Genomic DNA, 26,538 nt, shown 5'->3' with positions numbered 1-26,538 from the left:
TAGAGTTTTCAGCATTTTTAGCAGTAAAAAATTGGTTTGTGTGCTCCTTAAAGCGAATCTGTCAAGAGGATTTCACCCCCCTCCCCGCATTATTTATATGCACTTGAAGCTCTTTCAAAGGAAAGTCCAACAATACCTTTACATAGCTGGTATGTTCCCCGTTGCTGATAAATCAACATTTTAATTAATATGCAAATGAGACTTAATAGCTTCAGTGGGTACGGAAAGTATTCAGACCCCTTTAAATTTTTCACTCTTTGTTTCATTGCAGCCATTTGGTAAATTCTAAAAAGTTCATTTTTTTCTCATTAATGTACACTCTGCACCCCATCTTGACTAAAAAAAAAAACAGAAATGTAGAAATTTTTGCAAATTTATTAAAAAAGAAAAACTGAAATATCACATGGTCATAAGTATTCAGACCCTTTGCTCATTATTGAGTAGAAGCACCCTTTTGAGCTATACAGCCATGAGTCTTTTGGGGAATGATGCAACAAATTTTTCACACTTGGATTTGGGGATCCTCTGCCTTTCTTCCATGCAGATGCTCTCCAGCTCCGTCAGGTTGGATGGTGAACATTGGTGGACAGCCATTTTCAGGTCTCTCCAGAGATGCTCAATTGGGTTTAGGTCAGGACTCTGGCTGGGTCAGTCAAGAATGGTCACAGAGTTGTTCTGAAGCCACTCCTTTGTTATTTTAGCTGTGTGCTTAGGGTCATTGTCTTGCTGGAAGGTGAACCTTCGGCCAAGTCTGAGGTCCAGAGCACTCTGGAAGAGGTTTTCATCCAGGATCTCTCTGTACTTGGCCGCATTCATGTTTCCTTCAATTGCAACTAGTCGTCCTGTCCCTGCAGCTGAAAAACACCCCCATAACATAATGCTGCCACCACCATGTTTCACTGTTGGGATTGTATTAGACAGGTGATGAGCAGTGCCTGGTTTTCTCCACACATACTGCTTAGAATTATAACCAAAAAACTCCATCTTCGTCTCATCAGACCAGAGAATCTTATTTCTCATAGCCTGGGAGTTCTTCATGTGTTTTTGAGCAAACTATGCGGGCTTTCATATGTCTTGCACTGAGGAGAGGCTTCCGTCAGGCCACTCTGCCATAAAGGCCCGACTGGTGGAGGGGTTCTTCTTTACCTCGCTTTACCTCTCTCACCAAAGCTCTTCTCCCACGATTGCTCAGTTTGGCTGGACGGCCAGGTCTAGGAAAACTTCTGGTGGTCCCAAACGTCTTCCATTTAAGGATTATGGAGGCCACTCTGCTCTTAGGAACCTTCAGTACTGCAGAAATTCTTTTGTAGCCTTGGCCAGATCTGTGCCTTGCCACAATTCTGTCTCTGAGCTCCTTGGGTAGTTCCTTTGAGTTCATGATTCTCATTTGGTCTGACATGCACTGTAAGCTTGTGAGGTCTTATATAGACAGGTGTGTGCTTTCCAAATCAAGTCCTATCAATTTAATTAAACACAGCTGGCCTCCAGTGAAGGAGTAGAACCATCTCAAGGAGGATCACAAGGAAATGGACAGTATGTGACTTGAATATGAGTGTCTGAGCAAAGGGTCTGAATACTTATGACCATGTGATATTTCAGTTTTTCTTTTTTAATAAAATTGCAAAAATATCTACATTTCTGTTTTTTTTCAGTCAAGATGGGGTGCAGAGTGTACATTAATGAGAAAAAAAATGAACTTTTTATAAATTACCAAATGGCTGCAATGAAACAAAGTGATAAATTTCAAGGGGTCTGAATACTTTCCGTACCCACTATATTTATAGGTCTGAGGCCTCTATTACTCCAGCTCTTTTCCCTGCTCAGAGTTGCCTCCTCCTGCTTGACAGACTGCTCTTTTGCCTTAAGTCACACAGCATAAAGGCTGTCAGTCAAGCAGGAGGCTCAGCTGTTCAGGAATAGAGAAGGGGTAATGGAGGCTTCAGATCTTCAGCCTCATATAATCAATTCAATCGCTGATTTCTCAGTAAAAATGGTGAATTCCTGAGGATAGATTCCCTTTAACCACTTGCCATATAGCCATTTTTCGTTTGAACACTCATTTTTCTCCTCTTCAGGTGCAATAACTTATTTTTTTCATCATCATAGCCATGTGAGGACTTTGATTTATATCATTCACTGAAAAACGGTAAAACAATTCCAAAGAATATGAAATGGTGAAAAAATAGAAACCGAGTTACCAGTAAGTGTAATTCTAAGACTCTCCACGACAGCACCACCCTGGAGGTTGCCTCCCCATCCTAATTAGGGACAGGAAACACAAAGAACTCAAATAGCCCCTCCCCACCTTCTATCCTCAGTTTTTCTAAAGGACCACACTGGTATGAATGCTTCAAATATTTATTACCACCAAGGAATAATCAAAGTACAAAAAAGGGCGGGAAACTACCCATGATGTCGTGGAGGGTCTTGGAAACCAAAATTACCGGTAAGTGTAATTCTATTTTCTGCAATCCCTCCACGACAGCACCACAGGCGAAATACCAAAGAATAATGCTAGGGAGGGACGATTGCCTGAAGGACTTTCTTTCCAAAGGCTAAATTCCTATTTTACATCAAATCTAGTCCATAATGTTTTGAGAAGTTATGGACCGAGGACCAGGCAGCGGATCTGCAGATCTGCTCGATGGAGGCACTAGTGGAATTAAGTTTCAGCGATTCTGGAGGAGATTTTGGCTCTTACATGATTCACATTTACAATCCAGTTTGCAAACACATTTTTTGAGATGTTCTTCCTTTTGTTGGGTCCATAGTATTGTACAAAAAGATTCTGGTATTTTATCCAGGGCTCTGTCAGTTGCAGGTAACAGATAATAGTTCTCCAAACATCCAAAGCATGGAATTCTTCTTCTCGGCTATTTGTCGATTTTGACAAAAGGAAGGGGGGATTATTTGCTGAGACATATGGAAGTCTGTTGTCACTTTGGGTAAGAATGATGGGTCTAGGTAGAGTAGCACCCTATCCTCTAGGATTTCACTAATCCTTCTAGTTGTTATGGTAACTAGAAATGCTGCTTTCCATGACAGCTTATCTATGTGTACAGAGGACATCGGTTCGCAGGGAAGCATGGTTAGACCCTTCAGCACAATATTCAATTCTCAAAATGGGATTCCATTGGATCTTCTTGAATGTATTTGAGAGGCGGCTATCATAAATCTCTTTATCCATCAATGATCCACCAGATTTCTAATCGAAATAGGAGCTGAAGGCCGACACCTGGACTTCGAGGGTACAAGGTTTTAACCCCTTTTGACAAGCCAACCTGCAAGAAATCCAATATATTTTGGCAAAGTCCAGATGGAGAGGATCCAGAGGAAGAGACGCATGCCATAACCTGAAGGTTTTACAAATTTTAGCAGAGACTGAATTTGTCATATGCTTCCTGCTCTTCTGGAGGGTATGAATTACTCCTTCCGAGAGGCCTCTACCTTTTAAGATTGAGGCTTCAGAAGCCAAGCAGCCAGACATAGGTTCTTCAGGGTCAGATGACAGATTGAACCTTGATGCAGCAGGTCGTGGACCACAGGAAGGACCAGTGAATCCTCTAGTTTCAGACTGTCTAGCATCCCGAACCATACCCTTTTGGGCCATATCGGTGCTATGAGGATAGCCTTGACACCTTCTGCTCTGATTTTCTTGGCAGTAAGGGGATCGGAGGAAATCAGTGTTGCTTCATAACTGGACAGGTAGATTTCACAGAAGGGTTATTGACTTGGAGTTACATTGTGTTGTTTAAGTGTTCCATTTATTTTTTTGAGCAGTGTATATCCCTTCTGCTTAAAAAATCTGCTTGTAAGTGGAGAGCTGACAAAGACAGGAGGTGATGCTCTGCTCAAGCAAAGATTCTTGCCAAGATTTCCCAGAGATTCTCACATCTCGTGCTCCATTTATGTCTCAGGTGTCGCCACTGTAGTCATGTTGTCTGAATAAACTAACGGGAGTCCCCTGAAGCAGAGATCTTGCTGCATTGAGGGCCTCCTCTACTGCTTTCAATTCTCAAGATGGAGAACAGACTGGTGATCTCGTGGCCAAGTTCCCTGGAAGGCCACTGGCAGATTATAGCTCCCCAACTTCTTTTGTTGGTGTCCATCCTCACTGATGTCAGAGGATAATGAATCCATGGTGCTCCTTCTGTCAAATTCTTTGGACAGAGCCAATAGTTTAGGGACACTTTTACTTGGTATGGCAGGCTGATTCTGTTGTTGAGGGAACCCAGAAATCTGTCCCAGGGAGAAAGAATATAACTCTGCAGGATTCTTGTATGGACCTGAGCCCAAGGAATGGCTTGAACACAGGATGTCATGAACCCCAGGACTGACATGGCAATCTTTATAAAGACAGTCTTCCAATTCTTCAGAGTATAGATCATTGATCTTAACTGTATTTGCATTTCCTTTGGTAGGAACGAGGTCTGCTCTTTGGGAATCTAAAATAAAATCCCAGAAAAGTCTTCTTAGTGGAAGGATCCAGGTCTGATTTCTCCCAATTCACTAGCCATCCTAGAGATGCCAGAATCTGCAAAGTCGACTGCAGATGCTCTTTGAGTTGTGAAACAGAGGGAGACATTATTATGGATTTCCTAAATAGGGGATGATACAGATGTTTTGCTTTCTTATGAAAGCTACCACTTCTGCCATGATTTTTGTAAATAGTCGAGGAGCTGAAGAAATCTCCAAAGGAAGGACCTTGAATTGGTAATGACGGATCTTCTGTCCTTATGTGACGCAAATCTCAGAAATTTCCGATAAGGTGGATGTATGGGCATGTGGTAGTATGCCTCCTGAAGATGGTCGCCATGACAAAATCCTTGCCCATCAATGAGATTGTGAATTTTATTGATTCCATTTTGAACCTTTTGTACATAACATGGTGGTTCAGACGTTTTAGATTTAAGATTATTCCGTAAGCTCCTGTTTTGTTTTGTTTTTAAAAATAAATGAGAATAGTGGCCCCGCCCCGTTCCAACACTGGAACTGATATCACTTCTGACTCCTGTACGTCTTTAAGCTCAGATATCGGGATCTCTTGTAGTCTTGGGGATGACAGGGATGTTATTTCTAGCCTCTGAGGAGGATAAGATGCTAACGGACTCATCTTTTGGTCTGACGAGATTTCTTGCACCTTGAGAGAAATTTTGCAACTCTGCCTCCTACACGCCTGGCGTCATCGCCTTTGTCGTCGCTGGTTCTGGAAAATATTCTTTCCTCTTCCTCCTTTAGGATAACTCCAGTGTTTAGATTTACCCTTCCTTCTGTACTGTAGGGTTTGGGCCTGTGATGGATGAAACATTTTTGGCTCGTGTAGCAATTTGTTTCTTATCCGATTCGTTTCTAGAAGATCATCCAGGGCTGATCCGAATACATACTCCCCTCTGAAGGGAATGGAGCCAAGCTTGGATTTAGAAACAATATCTCGGCTCCAGATCTTCAACCAGAGTGCTCTTCTTGAGGAATTAGATAAGACCAAAGATCTTGCTGCAATCCTGACTGACTTGGCTGTGGCATCTGCTGGAAATCCCATAGCTTTTTGAAGTAACAGTAAGGAGGCAAGTAGCTCCTCCCTTGGAGTACCTCTACAGTGATGCTTTTCCAGCTGATGTAACCAACGGAACATGGATCTTGCTACACAGGTTGAAACGTCATTCGTCTTCAATGAAGCCGCAGATGTTTCCCAAGACTTCCTTAATAAACTATTGATTTTCCGGTACATCAGATCTTTGAATTGAGAGGAGCCCTTAAATGGTAGAGTCGTCGTTTTTGCCACTAGCTACCTGAATATCCTCTTTTGGAATCTCGGACTAACATTTGGCTATGTCTTCAAGGGGAAACTCCTATTCACCCAGTATTAAACTCTGTATGTTATCATGAATGGGAAATACCAACTTCCTTTTTTATTTTAACCCTCTGAACATCTTATCTTGCACTGGTCGAGAGGTCTCCACTTCTTCTACCTCCATTGCATTTCTCACAGCAGACAATAGTTGTTCCATATCTTCAGAGGAAAAATACTTTTTGTCCTTCGATTCAAGCTTAACTCTCCTTCTTCCAGCCACTCGTCATAGATGGAAATGTCTGCTTAAGAGTCAGAACTATCCCTAGGATTGTATTTCCTCTTTTTTGCTGATGGGCCCATAGAGAGGTTGAATTCAAAGGAGGCTAGGGAAGACAATCTCCTGCTGTACCATTCCACTTCTTCCATAAGGGAAGGCTATTCCTCTTTTAGAATATTCTCCGTACACACCTGGAATAAAGTTTTTTTTATAGACAGATGTGAGCTTTTTACTACAGATGGCGCATTTGCGGTTTGTAGTTTTCTCCCTCACTCCTGGTGCAGGATCATTGTCTCCCCAAAATAAAAGAGGGGAGATTACCTAAACTTTGCTGCCCAAAAAGTGGGAACTTGCCCATACCAGCAATACTTATTGTGCCTGGGTTCGCAGTGGGCTCTGCAGATGCAGATCTTAGGGACACCACACCTTCCATAGTCAGAGACCTTTTGTCCTACCTTAAGGTGTCTTATCAGGGTTTCTTGTAAGGGCAGAGGCCGTATTTCAGCACACCTGCATCCAATGGGATGAAAGACTCCCCCTTCATCAGAAAAAAAAAATTTTTCAAAAATTCCCGCTCGAGAAGCAATGCACCAGGAAGTGACGTAACGCGTGAAGGATCCTGGGAACATCCGAGATGAATGCTTCACCGGCCACAGCATCCCCATAGGTAACCTCTTCATGCCCTTAGGGACAGAAAAAACACAGATACAACCCCTGGCAAAAATTATGAAATCACCGGGCTCGGAGGATGTTCATTCAGTTGTTTAATGTTGTTGAAAAAAAGCAGATCACAGACATGGTCAAAACTAAAGTAATTTCAAATGGAAACTTTAGGGCTTAAAGAAACACTAAAAGAAATCTAGATTAAAAATGTGGTACTCAGTAAGGTTAATTTTTTTCAGACCAAGCAGAGGGAAAAAATTATGGAATCACTCAATTCTGAAGAAAAAATTATGGAATCACCATGTAAGTTTAAATTTCCAAAACTAACACCTGCATCAAATTAGATCTGCTCGTTAGTCTGCATCTAAAAAGGAGTGATCACATCTTGGAGAGCTGTTGCACCAAGTGGACTGACATGAATCATGGCTCCAACACGAGAGATGTCAATTGAAACAAAGGAGAGGATTATCAAACTCTTAAAATAACGTAAATCATCACGCAATGTTGCAAAAGATGTTGGTTGTTCACAGTCAGCTGTGTCTAAAATCTGGACCAAATACAAACAACATGGGAAGGTTGTTAAAGGCAAACATACTTGATAGACCAAGGAAAACATCAAAGCGTCAAGACCGGAAACTTAAAGCAATATGTCTCCAAAACAGGAAATGCATAACAAAACAAATGAGGAACGAATGGGAGGAAACTGGAGTCAATGTCTGTGACTGAAGTGTAAGAAACCGCCTAAAGCAAATGGGATTTACATACAGAAAAGCTAAACATAAGCCATCATTAACACCTAAACAGAAAAAAAACAAGGTTACAATGGGCTAAGGAAAAGCATTCGTGAACTGTGGATGACTGGATGAAAGTCATATTCAGTGATGAATCGCGAATCTGCATTGGGCAAGGTGTTGATGCTGGAACTTTTGTTTGGTGCCGTTCCAATGAGATTTATAAAGATGACTGCATGAAGAGAACATGCAAATTTCCACAGTCATTGATGATATGGTGCTGCATGTCAGGTAAAGACACTAGGGAGATGGCTGTCATTACATCTTCAATAAATGCCCAAGTTTACATTGATATTTTGGACAGTTTTCTTATCCCATTAATTGAAAGGATGTTTGGGGATGATGACATTTTTCAAGATGATATTGCATCCTGCCATAGAGCAAAAACTGAAAACATTCCTTGAAAGAAGAAACATAAGGTTAATGTCATGGCCTGCAAATAGTCTGGATCTCAATCCAATTGAAAATCTTTGGTGGAATTTGAAGAAAATGGTCCATGACAAGGCTCCAACCTGCAAAGCTGATCTGGCAGCAATCAGAGAAAGCTGGAGCCAGATAGATGAAGAGTACTGTTTGTCACTCATTAAGTCCATGCCTCAGAGACTGCAAGCTAAAGCCAGAGGTGGTGCAACAAAATACTAGTTATGTATTGGAGTGTTCTTTTGTGTGTTTGTTTTTCATGATTCCATAATTTTTTCCCTCTGCTTGGTCTGAAAAAAATTACCCTTACTGAGGACCACATTTTTTATCTTGATTTCTTTTAGTGTTTCTTAAAGTCCTAAAGTTGCCATTTGAAATGACTTTGGTTTTGTGCCATGTCTGTGATCTGCTTTTTTTCAACAACATTAAACAACTGAATGAACATCCTCCGAGCCCTGTGATTCCATAATTTTTGCCAGGGGTTGTAGAAGGTGGGGATGGGTTAATTTAACCCATTTGTGCTTCCTGTCCCTAATTAGGATGGGGAGGCAACCTCCTGTGGTACTGACCGTGGAGGGGTTGGAGAAAAAAACCCTTTTTTTTTGGTTTGGTTTTTTTTCCCCAACGCTCATTCTATGGTAAAAATGACCTGACAGCATGATTCTCCGTTAGTATTATGGCAATACCAAACTTGAATACGCTATTTTTCAAGTGGTGAAAAAATTCAAAAAGATTGTATATAAAACATTTTTTTTACGGTATATGATTATACACCGCTCGTTCAACAGAAAAATAAAAATGTGATGGGTCTACAAAAATAGCAGCACAAACCAGTATATTATAATTATATATATAGTTTGTGTTATTTTTGTAGATCAATCATTTTATTTTTCCTGCTGAGTTAGCTGTGTAAGAGCTTGTTATTTGTGGGGTGAGCGGATTGTTTTAATATTTATTTAAAGTCCTTCAGCTAGATTTCGAGCCATGGCAACTTGATGGATGAATTCTCTGTAGGAATATTGTTCTTGTGCAAGCCTAGATAGGTTTGCAGGGTCTTCTCCGTCGTTATCTTGATTGTATCAAGCTATCGGGTTGCTGGTCTTCCTCTTTGCCTTGTTCCTTCTCCAGTGATTGGACACCTCATACGAAGAGAGCAAAGAAAACAAGTTGTAGCTTGGTGATCCTTGCTTCGAGTGACATGTCTGGCTTGATTAGTTACAAAATTGATTTGATGGTTCTTCTTGCCATCCATGGCATTTATAACATCCTTCTCCAGCATCCTATTTTGAAAGCAAGGCATTGATTCTTCTTTGTCTTGTTTCTTTATTGTCCAGGTTTCACATTCATATGTTACTACAGAAAAGACCAGATTATGTACGAGCCGTGTATTCGTCGCCAGTGAAATGTTTTTCAATTTGAAGACCTTGTCCAGTGACTTCATTGTTGATTTGCCCATAGCTACTATTTTCCCATTGATTTCCGGTGTCATTGCTGCATCTTGAGTGATCATTGATATGACTAGGTTGAAGTCTTTTACAACTTCTAGTTCATTGCCGTCCATCTCAAATGTGTCCCGGTCGTTCATGGCAGTAGTCAGTATCTTTGTCTTCCTTGTATTGAGTAGGAATCCCATGTTTGAACTTTCCATCTTGACACTCCATAATAAGTCTTTCCTTCCATCTACGCTTGTTGCTATTAATGTTGTATCTGCAAATTTAAGATTGTTTATTATTCGTTCAACAATTTTGATTCATTCTTTTTCAACAAGTCCAGCCTTCCTGAAAATAGCTTTTGCATATAAATTGAAGAGAAATGGTGACAGGATGCAGCCTTGTCTGAAGCCTTGCTCTACTTTGAACAATGTTGTGTCGCAGTGTTCCGTTCGGACCGTTGCTTCTTGTTCAATGTAAAGGTTCCTAATGAGGCTGAGCAGGTGGTTTGGCGCACACATATCCTTCATGGTATTCCAAAGTTACTCGTGGTCAACACAATCAAAGGCTTTGCTGTAGTCAAAGCAAAAATAGATCTCCTTGTTGTGTTCTTTGGCATTTTCCATTATCCATCTCATGTTAGGAATCATATGTCTTGTTCTTCTGCATTTTCTGAATCCTGCTTGTTCCACTGGCAGCTCTTTGTCAAAGTAAGGCTATAGCCATCTTTGTAGGATCTTCAGTAGTATTTTGCTGGCATGAGTGCAATAGTCCGATAGTTTCCACAGTCGGTAGCACCTCCTTTCTTTGGAATAGGAATAAACACGGATCTTGTCCAGTCCTTTGGCCATTTACCAGTTGCCTATATCTGTTGACAGAGGCGTGTGATGTCATCAACTGCTGCTTCAGAAGACTTTATTATCTCTATTGGAATATTGTCACATCCAAGTGCTTGATTGTTTTATTGATACCAATTTTGGGTACATACAACATTTTCATAGCTTTTTATTGTCATTTTTTTTTATAGGAAAGTGAGGTGACCCAAAAAAAAAGTTCTGGTGGTTAGATTTTTTCTCTTTACAGCAATTACTGTAGGGATCAATTTTATATACATAGCTATATTTGGACGTTTATGGATACCAAATAAGATTATTTTAATTTTATTAATGTCTTTACTTTTAATGGTGAGAAAATAGGGTGATTCAAACTTTTTTTTAATTCATACTTTACTTTCTAGTCTCCTTAGTAGACTTGAATTTGCGATCAGTTGAGTGCTTATACTATATACTTCAATATTTCTTTTAAACATCATTGTCATAGGTTGATGGCGGAATTTAAATGGTTAACTTTAGTGACCGAAGCTCAGCTCCAGCCTCTGCTGTTAGACACAGAAGCTGGCATCTATAGTGTATGAAGGGAGCTCAGCATGAGTGTCCACCATACAAATCAGTGAGGGGGTGACAGTGTACGTCAATTTGCATTAAGGAGTTAAAATACATGTTTTATAATATAGAACACCAAATATGAGTGCTGAAATTAAAAGTGCTAAAACTGAATTTGGGCATCCGTCAAGATCTCCTGAATTCTTCAACCACAGCATGCCCAATGTCTAGCATTTGAATAGTGTTTTCCCTGAGCGTAATTTAGTAGGAAAATAACATCTGCAAAGATGCATGCTAAAATCTGCGGTGATTGGAAGCATCAGGGTTAGTGTTGAGCATTCCGATACTGAAATATCGGGTATCGGCCGATATTCACTGTATCGGAATTCCGATATTTAATTCCGATACTTTTATAATATCGAATACCGGAATCGGAAGTTCCCATAATGCCTGCGCTCTGCAGTGTCTGTGAAGGATGACAAGCTGGATGGCAGCGCTCAGCTGCGATCCAGCTTGTCATCAGAATGCCATCCCAGCGTGGAAGAATTCTCCTGATTGTTTAAAAGCCGGCGCGCGGTAAAAAGCCGCCGGCTTTTAAACAATCACGCAGCCCCATACTGCTTCCCCGCAGCCTCCCACCCCGATCCTCCGCTCCCCTCGCCACCTCCAATCCCAATCGTAAATTAGGACCGGGCGGGGAGCGCAGCACCAAGGAGCGAAGGACCCGGGCGGGAAAGCCGGCAGTGAAAAGACTTCACCGCCGGCTTTCCCGTTCTGTGCTGCGCTTTCCCGCCGGTTATTTCAAATGAACAGCTGAGGTATCAGGTGATGCCGATCAGCTGTTCATTTGAAGTAGCCGCGGTGCCCTCGGAGGGTTCATGTGAGTTCATGCTTGACTGCATGAACTCACATGAACTTTCCCACGGCCGCACAGGTCAGCCTCACCTCCCAGACCATCAGCCCGTCATGATTAGTGTGTGCGGGGTGTGTGTGTGTGCGGGGGGGGTGTGTGTGTGCGGGGGGGGTGTGTGTGTGCGGGGTGTGTGTGTGCGGTGTGTGTGCGGGTGTGTGTGCGTGCAGGCAGACATAGGCCGATGTGACACTACTACTCCCATCGGCCTATGTCTGTCCCCCGTCCACTCGTGCCAGCAGGATCAGTTCGATGGGAGCAGTAGTTCCCATCAGCCTGATCCTGCTATTTAAATTGCCCTACTGTGTCCCCAATAAATTTTAAATACATGTCATTGGTGGCCAGTGGTTACCTAAAAGAAATTAGTTCATACATTACCTGTCCCCGCCGATCGCCACCTAAAATAAAGTAAAAAATACAAAACTACACCTATACTCACCTAGACACCTAATTCCCCGAAGCCATCGATCTCCTGTAATAAAATATAAAATAATAAACCACAACCTTATCCTTACCCCTCCGTAGCAGTCCACGAGTGTCCCACGAAGATCTCCAGTTCAGAGCAGCCACATAGAATGTGACCGCTCTGAACCGCTGCCGCCGCTAGAATGACGGGGCCGTAAGGGTTCACCGGAGTTCAGGCAGCGCTGCTCCGGTTAGCTCCTTTACGGCACTGCTGTATCGTGAGAAATTCCCACGGTACAGCACTGCCGTAAAGGAGGTCTCCAGAGCTGCGCTGCCTGAATGCACTCCGGTGACCTCAGTCAGTGGCTCCCGCTGCCGGGAGCGGACGTGTTCCCGGCAGCGTGAGCTTACAGCAGCCATGCACAGCTGTCACCATCTCCAGATGTGACAGCTGTGCATGGGAGATCAGCGCAGGAACGTGGACAGGTAACTATTTTTTTTTTAGTAAACTAAGAATTAAATAAAATGGTGTTTTATTTCAAATAAATTATTTTTTTCTGGGTGTAGTGTGTTTTTTCTTTTTAACACTTTGTAGGTTAGTAATGGGGGTCTCATATAGACGGCCATCATTACTAACCTGGGCTTCATGGCAGCTGGCGCTGACATGAACCCCACCACTATTACCCCCTGCCACCGCACCAGGGCAGCGTGGAAGAGCGAGGCTAAGTGCCAGAATTGGCGCATCCTATGGATGCGCCATTTCTGGGGCGGCTGACGGCTGGTGTTTCTAGCCTGGGAGGGGGCCAATATTCATGGCACCCTTCCTGAGCTATTAATATCAGCCCCCAGCTGTCTGCCTAGCCTTTGCTAGCTATTAAAATAGGGGGGACCCCACGTCATTTTTTTTGGGGGGGTCCCCCATTTTAATAGCTAGTAAAGGCTAGGTATTCAGCTGGGGGCTGATATTAGTAGCCTGGGAAGCTCCGTGGGTTTTACCCCCTTCCCAGGCTTCAAACATCTGCCCCAGCCGTCTGCTTAACCTCCGCTAGAGACTAAAATTATGGGGGATCCCACGCCATTTTTTTTTAAAATAAATCCTTTATTTTAACACTAAATGACATTTGAGGACTTAATAAAGATGCAGTCCCTAAATTATTATTTATTTTTTAATAAATTTTTCCCAAAACTTTTGACGTGGGCTTCGCCATATTTTTGTATGCCAGCCAGGTACAGCATCCAGCTTCTATGAACGCGCCATTTTCCGGGGCGGCCGCGGACTGCAATTTTCAGCGGGGGGGGGGGGGGGGCAGAAAGCTTGGGCCTCCCTGCGCTGCAGATTCCATCCCCCAGCTGCCTAGTTGTACCTGGCTGGACACAAAAATAGGGAGAAGCTCCACGTTTTTTTTTTTTTAATTATTTCATGAAATTCATGGAATAATTAAGAAAAAAAGGGCTTCCCTATATTGTTGTGTCTGGCCAGGTACAAATAGGCAGCTGGTGGTTGGGGGCAGCCCGTTCCTGCCTGCTGTACCTGGCTGGACACAAATATAGTGTGAAGCCCCACGTCAATTTTTTTTTAATTATTTCAGGAAATTCATGAAATAATTAAAAAAAAATTATGTGGGGCTTCGCTCTATATTTGTGTCCAGCCAGGTACAGCAGGCAGGAACGTGCTGCCCCCAACCACCAGCTGCCTATTTGTACCTAGCCGGACACAACAATATAGGGAAGCCCTTTTTTTCTTAATTATTCCATGAATTTCATGAAATAATTAAAAAAAAAAAATGTGTGGCGCTTCGCCCTATTTTTGTGTCCAGCCAGGTACAACTAGGCAGCTGGGGGCTGGAATCTGCAGCGCAGGGAGACCCAAGCTTTCTGGGCCCCACCCGCTGCAAATTGCAGTCCGCAGCCGCCCCGGAAAATGGCGCGTTCATAGAAGCGCCATCTTCTGGCGCTGTACCCAACTCATCCAGGGCCCTGGTGCGGTGGCTCACTGGGTAATAAAGGGGTTAAGGCCAGCTTGGCATTATCAGCTGGCCCTAAGCCCGAAATTCATGGGGTCACGCCAATATTAGACATGACCACCATGAATTTCTAGTAAAGTATTTAAAAAAACACAACACCCAGAAAAAAGTCCTTTAATTGAAATAAACACACAATTCTTTATTGTTCTAAATTAAACCATACTTACCATCACGCCCATTCCAGCTGAAGCCAACGATCTCCTGCAATAAAAGTAAAATAATAAAGCAACATCATCCTTACCTTTCCATGGCTCCCACGACAGCTTCAGCTCTGCTACATCGAGATGACAGGCTGGACCGCAGCAGAACGCTGCCATCCATCCTGTCATCCCGCAGACACTGAGAAGCGCAGGCATACTTCCACTCCTCAGTGTCTGGCTGTGACGGCATCCAGATGAGCCGAGGTCATGTCCAATGAACTCAGCTCACCTCATGTACGTCACTGACAGCGTGGGAAAATTCTCCTGCACTCAGCGCTTCAGCGTGAGAATTTTCCCACGCTGTCAGTGACGTGCATGAGGTGAGCTGAGTTCATTGGACATGACCTCACCTCATGTATGTCACTGACAGCGTGGGAGAATTCTCACGCTGAAGCGCTGAGTGCAGGAGAATTTTCCCACGCTGTCAGTGACGTGCATGAGGTGAGCTGAGTTCATTGGACATGAACTCGGCTCATCTGGATGACGTCACAGAGAGACACTGAGGAGCGCAAGCATGCCTGCGCTTCTCAGTGTCTGCGGGATGACAGGCTGGATGGCAGCGTTCTGCTGCGGTCCAGCCTGTCATCTCGATGTAGCAGAGCTGAAGCTGTCGTGGGAACCATGGAAAGGTAAGGATGAGGTTGCTTTATTATTTTACTTTTATTGCAGGAGATCGTTGGCTTCAGCTGGAATGGGCGTGATGGTAAGTATGGTTTAATTTAGAACAATAAAGAATTGTGTCTTTATTTCAATTAAAGGACTTTATTCTGGGTGTTTGTGTTTTCTTTTAACTTTGACTATGGGGTTAGTAATGGGGGTGTCTTATAGACGCCTCTCCATTACTAACCTGGGCTTGATGTCAGCTGGCATTATAAGCTGACATCAACCCCAACCCTATTACCCCCTGCCACCGCACCAGGGCAGCGTGGAAGAGCGAGGCTAAGTGCCAGAATTGGCGCATCCTATGGATGCGCCATTTCTGGGGCGGCTGACGGCTGGTGTTTCTAGCCTGGGAGGGGGCCAATATTCATGGCACCCTTCCTGGGCTATTAATATCAGCCCCCAGCTGTCTGCCTAGCCTGTGCTAGCTATTAAATTAGGGGGGACCCCACGTTATTTTTTTGGGGGGGTTCCCCCATTTTAATAGCTAGTAAAGGCTAGGTATTCAGCTGGGGGCTGATATTAGTAGCCTGGGAAGCTCCGTGGGTATTACCCCCTTCCCAGGCTTCAAACATTTGCCCCAGCTGTCTGCTTAACCTCCGCTAGAGCCTAAAATTAAGGGAAACCCCACGCCAATTTTTTTTTAAATAAATCCTTTATTTTAACACTAAATGACAAGTACAGTAATCAACACTATCACTGTACTTCTTATATATGTGGCTGACATGTTTCTATCTATCTAATCTATGTGTGAAGCTCTATTCTGTCTGTTATAAATTGTCGGGTACAGATGCTGAATTGCCGGCCGGCTTTTTCAAAGAGACGGTGCACGAAAACACTAATATTTTTTTTAATAAATCCTTTACACTAAATGACAAGTACAGTAAGCAACATTGTCACTGTACTTCATATATATGTGACTGACATGTTTCTATCTATCTAATCTATGTGTGAAGCTCTATTCTTTCTGTTGTAAATTGTCGGGTACCGGTGTATGCCGCTGATGAATTGCCGGCTTTTCATGTCATTCTACATTATTCTTAGTTGTTTTCCTTCATGTAGAATTAACCTACAAGGAAAGAAAGGGTTTATTTTCATTCCGATATTTGTGTCCCATAGACTTGCATTGGTTTCCGGTATCGGAATCGGCGATATCCGATACTTTTTGGGTATCGGCCCGATCCAATCCGATACGATATTTCCTGATATCGGAAGGTATCACTCAACACTAATCAGGGTATGTTCACAAAGGAAAGCTGAGCCAAAATTCACATCAGAAACTGCTTCAAATATTATTTGGAATATGCTGCTTAATGAATCCACATTGTTTGTACAATAAGTCTTTCCTGACAAGGTTTTGAAAAGTTAATAAGGTGTCACTTTATATCCATATTTCTCATGGAATCCAGACCAAACTTGACATTGAAGTCAAAAGCCTACAAAAAACACGTGAGAAAATAAAGTCAAAAGGCATCAAAAAACCATGTGAGAACTGTAGTCAGAAGTCAAGCAGTCGGGTTTCCCACAGGAGTGATTTTATTACCCGTGGTTTCACTTTGAAATTTGTAGTACAACAAGGACACACAACTTTAAGCGGCTTTTCTAATCTGACGCAGATTTCTGAACGTGACTTTTGTTGCCAAACTAAAATGATATAAGTTATCCAGGAATCCATACCGGCAATAAATCAGGGACGCCGAAGCAGATATCACGCTCTAAGGAAGGAAGAACATTGATAACGTTAAGTGCATACAAACTGCTTACAGACTTGCTGTTGTCAACAGCTTACACTAGCAATTAAACACACAGTATGAAGTAGCTGACGGTTAGCAGGTGATTAGATGGCAAGTGTGAACACAGCCTGTACGCTTTACTGCAGCCTCTTAAAGCATAAAGTGTGACTGATTATTGTGTCTTTGTTATAAGTGTATGCCGTTGTCTATGTAATATAACAAGGAGATGCTCTTTAAGTGGGAGAGGTGCTGCCAGTATATCACTATAAGGCCATGGCACCACTATCAGTATTTGGTCAGTATTTGGTCAGTATTTTTTTCTCAGGAGTGGGAGACAAAACCAGGTGAGGAACAATCCTAGAAAAGGTATAATAGAAACAAGTCACCAATTCTGCATTTATCACCCACTCCTGGTTTTGGCTCCCACTCCTGAGACAAAATACTGACCGAATACTGACAGTGGGGCTGTGGCCTTAATAGCAAGTGTGGCACCCCAGGGGTCTGGTTTCCACAGTAATAGCAATATTACGTCTGAGAGCAGGTGGGAGGTCTCCTGGTCAGGAATCCTATGCATGCCACACCTCCTGCCCAGTCCTGGGAGGGGAAGAACTTCCCCTATATAAAACTAGGGCTGAGGCAGGGTTAGAGGAGAAGAAGAAGAAGAGGAGTCCCAGACAGAGACACAGTCTGGTCTGGAGAGGAGCAGCTATAGGAAAGAAAGATCAGGAGCTCAGTGGGAGCAGTGCTAAAAGGAATCAGGGGCTGGAAGCTGTAGAGCTCGCCCTGATTGAAGAGTTCTTACCGGACCCGGAGTCCGAGGCTGTGGGGACTAATCCTTACCCAGCAGCAGAAACCGACCGGCAGGGGATTTCAGGTCCTCTGGCCCAGAAACCCGAAGGCACGGTCACACGCAAGGGACCAGCACCGCCGTCGTGGAGCGGAAGCTACAAGAAGGCCCCGAGTCACCGGCCATACGGGTGAGCACCACACGGTACACTCAGGGACGTGGGCTACTTTTATCAGCCTCTAGCAGGGTAGCCAGAAGAGTACGATTAGTTGGGGAGGCCTACAACTCCACCTGGCCAGGGGAGATTCCATCTGCTCACGGACTGACCAGGCCCCGATCGCTAGCCAGTACTCCGGGAGGGTCTACCTTTGCCACCAGTAAAGACCCTGAACTACACCGCACCGTCTCTGAGTGTTTCATCATCCACGTCCGCTGCCCTGAGGCCATACCCCTCCCGTTGGGGGTTATACCATCCCCGCTGCACAACCGTATCACCGGCCTCAGCGGTCTGTCCTGCAGCGGCGGTCTCATGACCGCATTCAACGGGTGGCGTAGTCGAACATTCTAACATCTACTGCTAAATACTGCCGCTCAGTTTGACTCCCTGGGCACGGACCGGGTCACCGCCACAAGACTACTACCCCCATCTGATCCGGCTCCGGGTAAGCCCCCGTGCGCGCGATGCCGCACGACACAGCAGGCCCAGGGGCGCGTCACAAGCTCCAGGACAAATATTTCTGTCCTGTTAGAAGTAGAGGAAAATGATGCTTCCATCATTGACATATTATAGTCTATATAATGTCTAAGCAACAAAGAGGTATATGGGACCTTCACTGAAACTGTTTTTTCACTTAAACTTTATATGAATCTACTAAAAAAGTTGGCCTAGACTATTACCCTGTTTTGAGGGGCAATAAATGTACAATCAGATGAAAAAAAAAATAGTGAAATAAGAACGTAAAACAAAGATTTGAGAGGAACCACCAAAGCACCAGTGCTAAAGTATTTGGAAATGTAAGATTACAAGTATTCTGTTTTTATTTCAGAACATGTGTGTTTGGTTTCTTTTCAGGGAGGAGGACGATTTTACAGTCAAACAAATCTTTTCATTTCTAAGGATTAAAAATAAAACCTATTTGCCCTAATGAATATACGTTCTCTTCAGTGTAGTGCCAGTGAGTGTGAGGCAGTCCGAGCCATAGCGGCTGCCATGTATTGGTACTTGTATTCTTGGCTCACCCAATCCAGGGCATGGAGAGGTGATTTTCAGAATAGCAGGGGGAGAATAAGTATATACAGTACTACAGAATACTAAAATCACAAGAAAAAGGGTTATCAGGTAATTGATGCACATATACAGAAGAAAAGGAGTCTTCTCAATGGGTGGAGCCCGGAGGGACATTTTAAGGTTAACACTTTATGAAAACATGCCAGCGTTGCAACAGGTAATCGATTTCACAGGCTCCATGGAAAGTGGCTAAATTTAGATGAAACAGATTAATAAAGGCACTGTACTCATACGATTCTTTGCTCTTAAGGTTTTACCCAACAAATTATCATTTTTGGTTGAAATTGTTTTTTTTTCATTTTTAAAGTGCATGGGTGCCATTACAGAGAAATGATTTTTTTTTCACAGGGTCAGTATATTATAACAATCTGGCCTAACTGATTTATGCAGGACCGAGGCTAATAGTATATAGTACATGCAGAGAACCATAGGGTGAAATATACACATATAGTTAGATCCGGAAATATTTGGCCAGTGACCAAATTTTCGTGATTTCAGCTCTGCATGCCACTTTTTTTTATTTTTTTTTATTTACAATGAAACTGAGATGTAATTGAAGTGTAGACTTTCAGATTTAATTAAAGGGGTTGAAGAAAAATTTCCTATGAAGCGTTTAGGAATGGCAACCATTTTTCGACAGAGTCTCCTAATTTCAGTGGTTCAAAAGTAATTGGACAAATTAACTTTACCATAAATAAAATGTTTATTTTTAATACTGTGTAGAGAATCCTCTGCAGACAATGACTGTCTGAGGTCTGGAAGCCATGGACGTCACCAAACACTGGATTTCTTCCTTTGTGATGCCTTGCCAGGCATATACTGCAGTCTAAATCTAGTAAGAAAGCCGACTAGCATAAATGTTAAATACTGATTGTTAACACTACAAATAGTTACTTGCGTGTTTCATGGATACACACCTATATGTGATAAAAGATAAATAAGAGGAAAATAAAACCTTAGTTCAGCTGGTGCATGACGAGACCACGTCCAGAGTCCATGTGATAGTGCCTGAGAAGATCCGTTTTTGTAGATCAAAACGGCTTCTGTTTAATACTACATTGCAATGATGGATAGATTTTCTATTTAACCCTGAGAAAGCAGATTGGGATACTAAAAAACAAAGAAAAAAAACCCAAGAAAATCTATTTAGAATATTTGCTATGTACAGAAATAAAGCTGCTGGTTCTTACTGGTAATAACAGCTTGAGATGGCGATTTACTCAGCTCTGTGTATAACGGACGAATAAGATTAATGGGGTAAATACATAGAAAAATTGGTCACTTGGTCTAAATGCCATAATAAGCAGTGGGTGGGCTTCACAGTGCTGTGGAGTGCTAGTCAACTTATTCAGCCTACATGCAATGCATGCATTCTACCTCCCAAAAATCGGAATAGAAAGCGATCAAAAAAATATTATGTGCCCAAATCTTACCAATAAAAAAAAAGTCAATGCGTCCCGGAAAAAACAAGCCCTCACATGAATGTGTAGGCAGAAATATATAAAAATTATAGCTCTCAAACCTGGACTATGCAAAAACTAGTTTTTGAAAAACAAAAAAAAGCGTCTTTTAGTTTGTGACAGCTGCCAAACAAACAAAAACTATGTAAACGTGGTATTGCTGTAATCGCACCAACCCAAAGAATAAAGTAGTCTAATCACTTATACCGCACAAGGAACGGCGTAAAAAAATATATAAAACCAATTCATAACCTACTTTTTAAGCGTACATAAAAGCGCAATCGGCCACAGTTTTGTGCACTTCTGAAAAGTATGACACTACTGAACAGATTTCTGCCTACCTGTACCCGCAACAGGTGATAGTGATTTAGTCTCCACTGGACCTCTTGCTCATTGTTCCCTCCCCCCCCACCAATGCCACCCGCTCACATTTGATCCATGTATTTACCTTTGCATATTTTTTTGCATATATTTGTATATAATTTTGTATATATCATCTGAAACACTGTATAATATGTATCCATTTTATAATTTCAGGTACTTCAGATGTCCTTGACAAAGACCTTTTCTGGTCGAAATGTTGGACAAGTTCTGTTTTTGACTCCTTGCCAGATCAAAATAAATTTACACTGCAGCAAGACCCACAGTCTCATTTCATTTTCTTTTGTGGCCCTGAGGTTCCAACCTCAACAAGTCTGGACCACAAGTCCTTTCCTCAAGCACACAAATCTTTCAGGACAATGTGCTGGTATTTCTCCTTCTATACTGCTGAACAGAGGCCAAACGGAGTCCAGAGTAACTCTGCTGCCTCATTTTAGTGATTGGATCAGCCAGGGGTTTCATCTGAAATCATGTCACTCGGAGATTTAGATGGAAACTCCGATGTAAGTGCTCAGCGTAGAGCGCAGGATAAATGTGATCCCAAATGTGATGTAAATTGTTCCCAATAAAAACTTCAACTCAATCCAAAAAAAAGCAAGTCAGCTCTCAGGACAGACCTCTGTCAATGGAAATATAGAGGTCTTCCACGTTACTGGTAGTACAAGGTGCTTTGGAAAAGCGAAACGGCTCTTTGTCCCCCAACATAAGTCCAGCAAATTCTGTGTTCCCAAATCCAAATACCCCCCTCCCTGCTGAGCCCCACTGTGTGCCTAAACTGCAGTTAGCATCCATGTTTGGCATTTCTGTAGGTGAGAGCCTGATTAATTTGCGGGTGCATGTCTCCAGAAGTAAGAGGTGGGCACAATGTATGGGCACTACAGTGGCAAATTTGCAATTTTCAATCAGCAACATTCACTGCTGCTGGTTTCTGGCACAAACCTATGGAGTCAGTATTGTCACTGCACCTGTAGATAAATTCCCAGAGGATTGTAATTTCCAAAATGGGGTCACTTGAGGGGGGATTATGCTCTTCAGGCACTTTGGGGCTCTGTATATGGAGTCTGCAAACTATTCTACGATAATTTGTTCTCCGAGAGTCAAAATAGCGCTCTTTCCCTCCAGAGTCTCGCCGTGTTGTTAAACAGTACTGTACAGCCACATATGGGGTATTTCCACGTTCATCAGAAATTGTGAGACAAATTTTGGTGCCATTTTTACCCATTTCCCATTGGGACAATGTAAAATTTGGGGCCAAAACAAAATTTTGTGGTAAAAATTTAATTATTTTTTCTTCACTGCCCAATGGTATAAAATTCTGTGGCACAACTGTTGTGTCAATATAATCACGGCACCCTTAGATGAATTCATTGAGAGGTGTAGTTTGTAAAATGATGTCACTTATGGGTGGGTACTGCTGTTCTGGCACCTCAGGGGTTCTGCCAATGTGACATTGCACTCAAAACTTTCCAGCAAAACGTGCACCAAAATATGGCGCTCCTTCCCTTCTGAGCTTTGCACTGTGCCTCAAAAGCAGATTTTGACCACATCTGAGGTATTGGCGTACTCAGATTGTGTAACAGTTTGAGGTCCATTTTCTCCTATTATCCCTTTGGAAAATTGAAAACTTGAGGCCAAAGTAACATTTTAGTGGAATAAAAATGGTAATTTTCCATTGACTCAGCCAAATGTTTTACAATTCTGTGAATCGTTTGAGGGTTAAAAATGCTCACTACACTCCTAGATTAATTCATCAAGAGATGGGGTCACTTGTGGGGGTTTCTGTTGTTTTGACATGTGATACACTCTTCAAATGTGACAAGGCATCCACAATCTGTTCCAGCCAAAATTGAGCTCCAGAATTCAATTGGTGCTCCTTCCATTACGAGCCCTGCTGTGCGCCCAAACAGTAATTTTCCACGACATATGGGGTATTGCTGTACTCAGGAGAAATTGCAAAACAAACTATACAGTCCATTTTTCCTCTTACCCTTGTGAAAATGAAAACTTTGGGGCAAACGGAACAGGTCAACGTTATAAAATTCTGTAAAGCATCTGTGGGTTCAACCTGCTCACTACAGCTCTAGATAAGTTTTTTGAGGGGTGCAGTTTCCAATATGGGGTCACTTGTGGGGGTTTCCACTGTTTAGGCACAACAGGCGTTTTGCAAACGCGACATGGGGTTTGCTATCTATTCCAGACAATTTTGTGCTCCAAAAGTCAAATGGCGCTCCTTTCCTTCCAAGCTCTGCCAGTCGCCCAAACAGTAGTTCTCCTCCACATATGGGGTAACAGCGTACTCAGGAGAAATTGCACAACAAATTGTATGGTCCATTTTGTCCTTCTAACCTTACGAAAATGCAAAATTTGGGGCCAAATCAACATTTTTGTGGGAATAATTAAAATGTTAATTTTTTCCTTCCACATTAGGTGCTTCACAGGAATTAAACCAAAAGGTTAAGCTTCTTGAATGTGGTTTTGAACACTTTGAGGGGTGCAGTTTTTAAAATGGTGTCACTTTTGGGTATTTTCTGTACTATAGACCCCTCAAAGACTTATCTTCCACATAATTGGACCTTATATGTGCATCGTGAATTCTTATGTGGGAGTATGTTGTAATTTTTGGTTCGATGCGGTTTGTGCCTACTGAACACACACAGTTACTTGGTATATGCATTTGTTTTGATATAAGATGTGTGCTATGCACATAGTCTATGTCTGAGTTATTTAAATAAAATTAAGCACATGCACCTATTACTGTGTCTAGGGACATACTTATGAGTGATATATATTTGTGGGCTCTGAATCGTATTGAGATCTGATATAACGCCTTTCCCCTATTTGAGATGCATCTCTAAGCATAGCAGAGCATATTTATTTATGCTGTGCTGTGTGTAAAATTCTACGTGCGATATTGTTTATACCATACCTATGGCTGTCATATTTGATATATAATTAACATTTTACTAATCACCTTTGTGATTGATAATTGCCATGGGATATTGTTCTGTCAATAATCCGATGTATGGACTTGAGGTTTGAGTGACATTATTTTACTACATGGCTGTGTATACCTGCTTATATACAGTGTTGCTGTTTGAATTGATCCACCCTGTCTGTATATCTGGTTGCTAACCAACTGCATCATGTGACCAGGACACACTTCCTGTTTGACGATGCACAATAACCCTGTCTGTATATCTAGTTGCTAACCAACCGTATCATGTGACCATGACATACTTCCTGTCTGACGATGCACAATAGCGTCTCCTTAGTAACCGCGTCACATGCTTATGACGCATTTCCGGTTTGACGAACACCGCTGAGAACACGGAGCGGTAATTATAAACATATATAAACCTTTTTAGAAGCATGTGGTTTATCCCCTGATGAAGCTGCAGCCCTAGGCAGCGGAAAGCGTGGGGTGGGCCACGGGGACCTCATATCCTCAATTGGGGCTGGTAATATTGTGGCAGACTATTGCATCAAAACCCATGCATTCTTTTATGGTCAGAAAACCAGGGGAGGAGTCCTGAGGAGATAATTTGCATATTCCCACTGCATTTTGGGGTAAGTGAAGAGTCTCCGCGAGCTCAAAGAACACTGGATTTTGGCTGTTGGAGCTGAAAAGAGGACATCGGCAAACCAGGGGAGGAGTCCTGAGGAGATAATTTGCATATTCCCACTGCATTTTGGGGTAAGTGAAGAGTCTCCGCGAGCTCAAAGAACACTGGATTTTGGCTGTTGGAGCTGAAAAGAGGACATCGGCAAACCAGGGGAGGAGTCCTGAGGAGATAATTTGCATATTCCCACTGCATTTTGGGGTAAGTGAAGAGTCTCCGCGAGCTCAAAGAACACTGGATTTTGGCTGTTGGAGCTGAAAAGAGGACATCGGCAAACCAGGGGAGGAGTCCTGAGGAGATAATTTGCATATTCCCACTGCATTTTGGGGTAAGTGAAGAGTCTCCGCGAGCTCAAAGAACACTGGATTTTGGCTGTTGGAGCTGAAAAGAGGACATCGGCAAACCAGGGGAGGAGTCCTGAGGAGATAATTTGCATATTCCCACTGCATTTTGGGGTAAGTGAAGAGTCTCCGCGAGCTCAAAGAACACTGGATTTTGGCTGTTGGAGCTGAAAAGAGGACATCGGTAAACCAGGGGAGGAGTCCTGAGGAGATAATTTGCATATTCCCACTGCATTTTGGGGTAAGTGAAGAGTCTCCGCGAGCTCAAAGAACACTGGATTTTGGCTGTTGGAGCTGAAAAGAGGACATCGGCAAACCAGGGGAGGAGTCCTGAGGAGATAATTTGCATATTCCCACTGCATTTTGGGGTAAGTGAAGAGTCTCCGCGAGCTCAAAGAACACTGGATTTTGGCTGTTGGAGCTGAAAAGAGGACATCGGTAAACCAGGGGAGGAGTCCTGAGGAGATAATTTGCATATTCCCACTGCATTTTGGGGTAAGTGAAGAGTCTCCGCGAGCTCAAAGAACACTGGATTTTGGCTGTTGGAGCTGAAAAGAGGACATCGGCAAACCAGGGGAGGAGTCCTGAGGAGATAATTTGCATATTCCCACTGCATTTTGGGGTAAGTGAAGAGTCTCCGCGAGCTCAAAGAACACTGGATTTTGGCTGTTGGAGCTGAAAAGAGGACATCGGTAAACCGCGCACCTACCGGCGCGCGCATTTTGAAGCTTTTTTTTTAAGCTTTTTTCACTGTTTTCAGAACATTAACAATAAGAACATGGAAGAGTCCAGGAGCCATTTGGTGAGCTGCATATCCTGCTACATGTTCACAGACTTGCCAGTGGAAAAGCCAAACTTCACATGCCAGAAATGCAAGCTTGTGTCCCTGTTGGAGGAAAAGTTGCGAAACCTAGAAGAGAGGTTAACTACCTTGAAAATCATTAAGGAAGGTGAAGAGTTCTTAGACAGAGCAGAATTATCTCTTCATGATTCAGAAAGAGAAGAAATTCGAACTGCACCTGACGAAACAGAGGAATGGAAGCATGTGACCCACAGAAGCAGGAGGATCGAGAGGCAGTCAGCACCCATACTGCTCAGGAACCAGTACCAGGCTCTCACGCAGGAGAACCATGAAGAAATACAGCAAAATAAGACTTTGCCAGCAATGAATAACCTTGTAAACCCTCAGAATCCTCCTGGATGGAGAAAGAAGAATGTTGTGAAGAAAAAACGGAGAGTGGTGGTCATGGGGGATTCCCTGTTAAGAGGAACAGAGGCCGCTATCTGCAGACCAGACATAACCTCAAGAGAAATGTGCTGTCTTCCAGGAGCAAAAATTAAAGATGTGTCTGACAGGATATCAAGACTCTTCAGACCTACAGATCACTACCCATTCCTGCTAATACATGTGGGGACAAATGACACCGCAAGAAAGGACCTGGAAACCATCTGCAGTGACTTTGAAGACTTAGGCAAGAAAGTGAAAGAATTGGGAGCGCAGGTGGTCTTCTCATCCATCCTCCCAGTGGATGGCCATGGAACAATGAGGTGGAATAAGATTCTACAGGTGAACAACTGGCTACGTCGATGGTGCCGTCAACAAGGATTTGGATTTCTGGATCACGGAATGAATTACCTATATGATGGACTACTTGCTAGAGATGGGGTGCACCTTACGAAGACTGGAAAACATGTATTTGGAAGTCGCCTTGCTACACTCATCAGAAAAGCTTTAAACTACAACAATGTGGGAAGGGAAGCAAAAGGCCAGAAAAAGCCATACAGCTGACAAATACTATTGAGATCTCTGCTACTGGAAGTGGAAAGGAAGAACAAAGACAAAACAATTTAAATAATAAAAATATGGGAGGAAGAGAAACCAATCACAAACTAAAATGTTTTTATACAAATGCACAAAGCATGGGCAACAAACAAGGAGAATTGGAACTACTAATGCAGGAAAAGGAATATGTCA

Source organism: Phyllobates terribilis, unplaced genomic scaffold (assembly GCF_046119375.1).
Source record: "Phyllobates terribilis strain yellow unplaced genomic scaffold, ASM4611937v1 Scaffold_1__5_contigs__length_1240528914, whole genome shotgun sequence".
NCBI classification, from domain to species: domain Eukaryota; kingdom Metazoa; phylum Chordata; class Amphibia; order Anura; family Dendrobatidae; genus Phyllobates; species Phyllobates terribilis.
Note: the sequence above shows the minus strand (reverse complement) of the source record.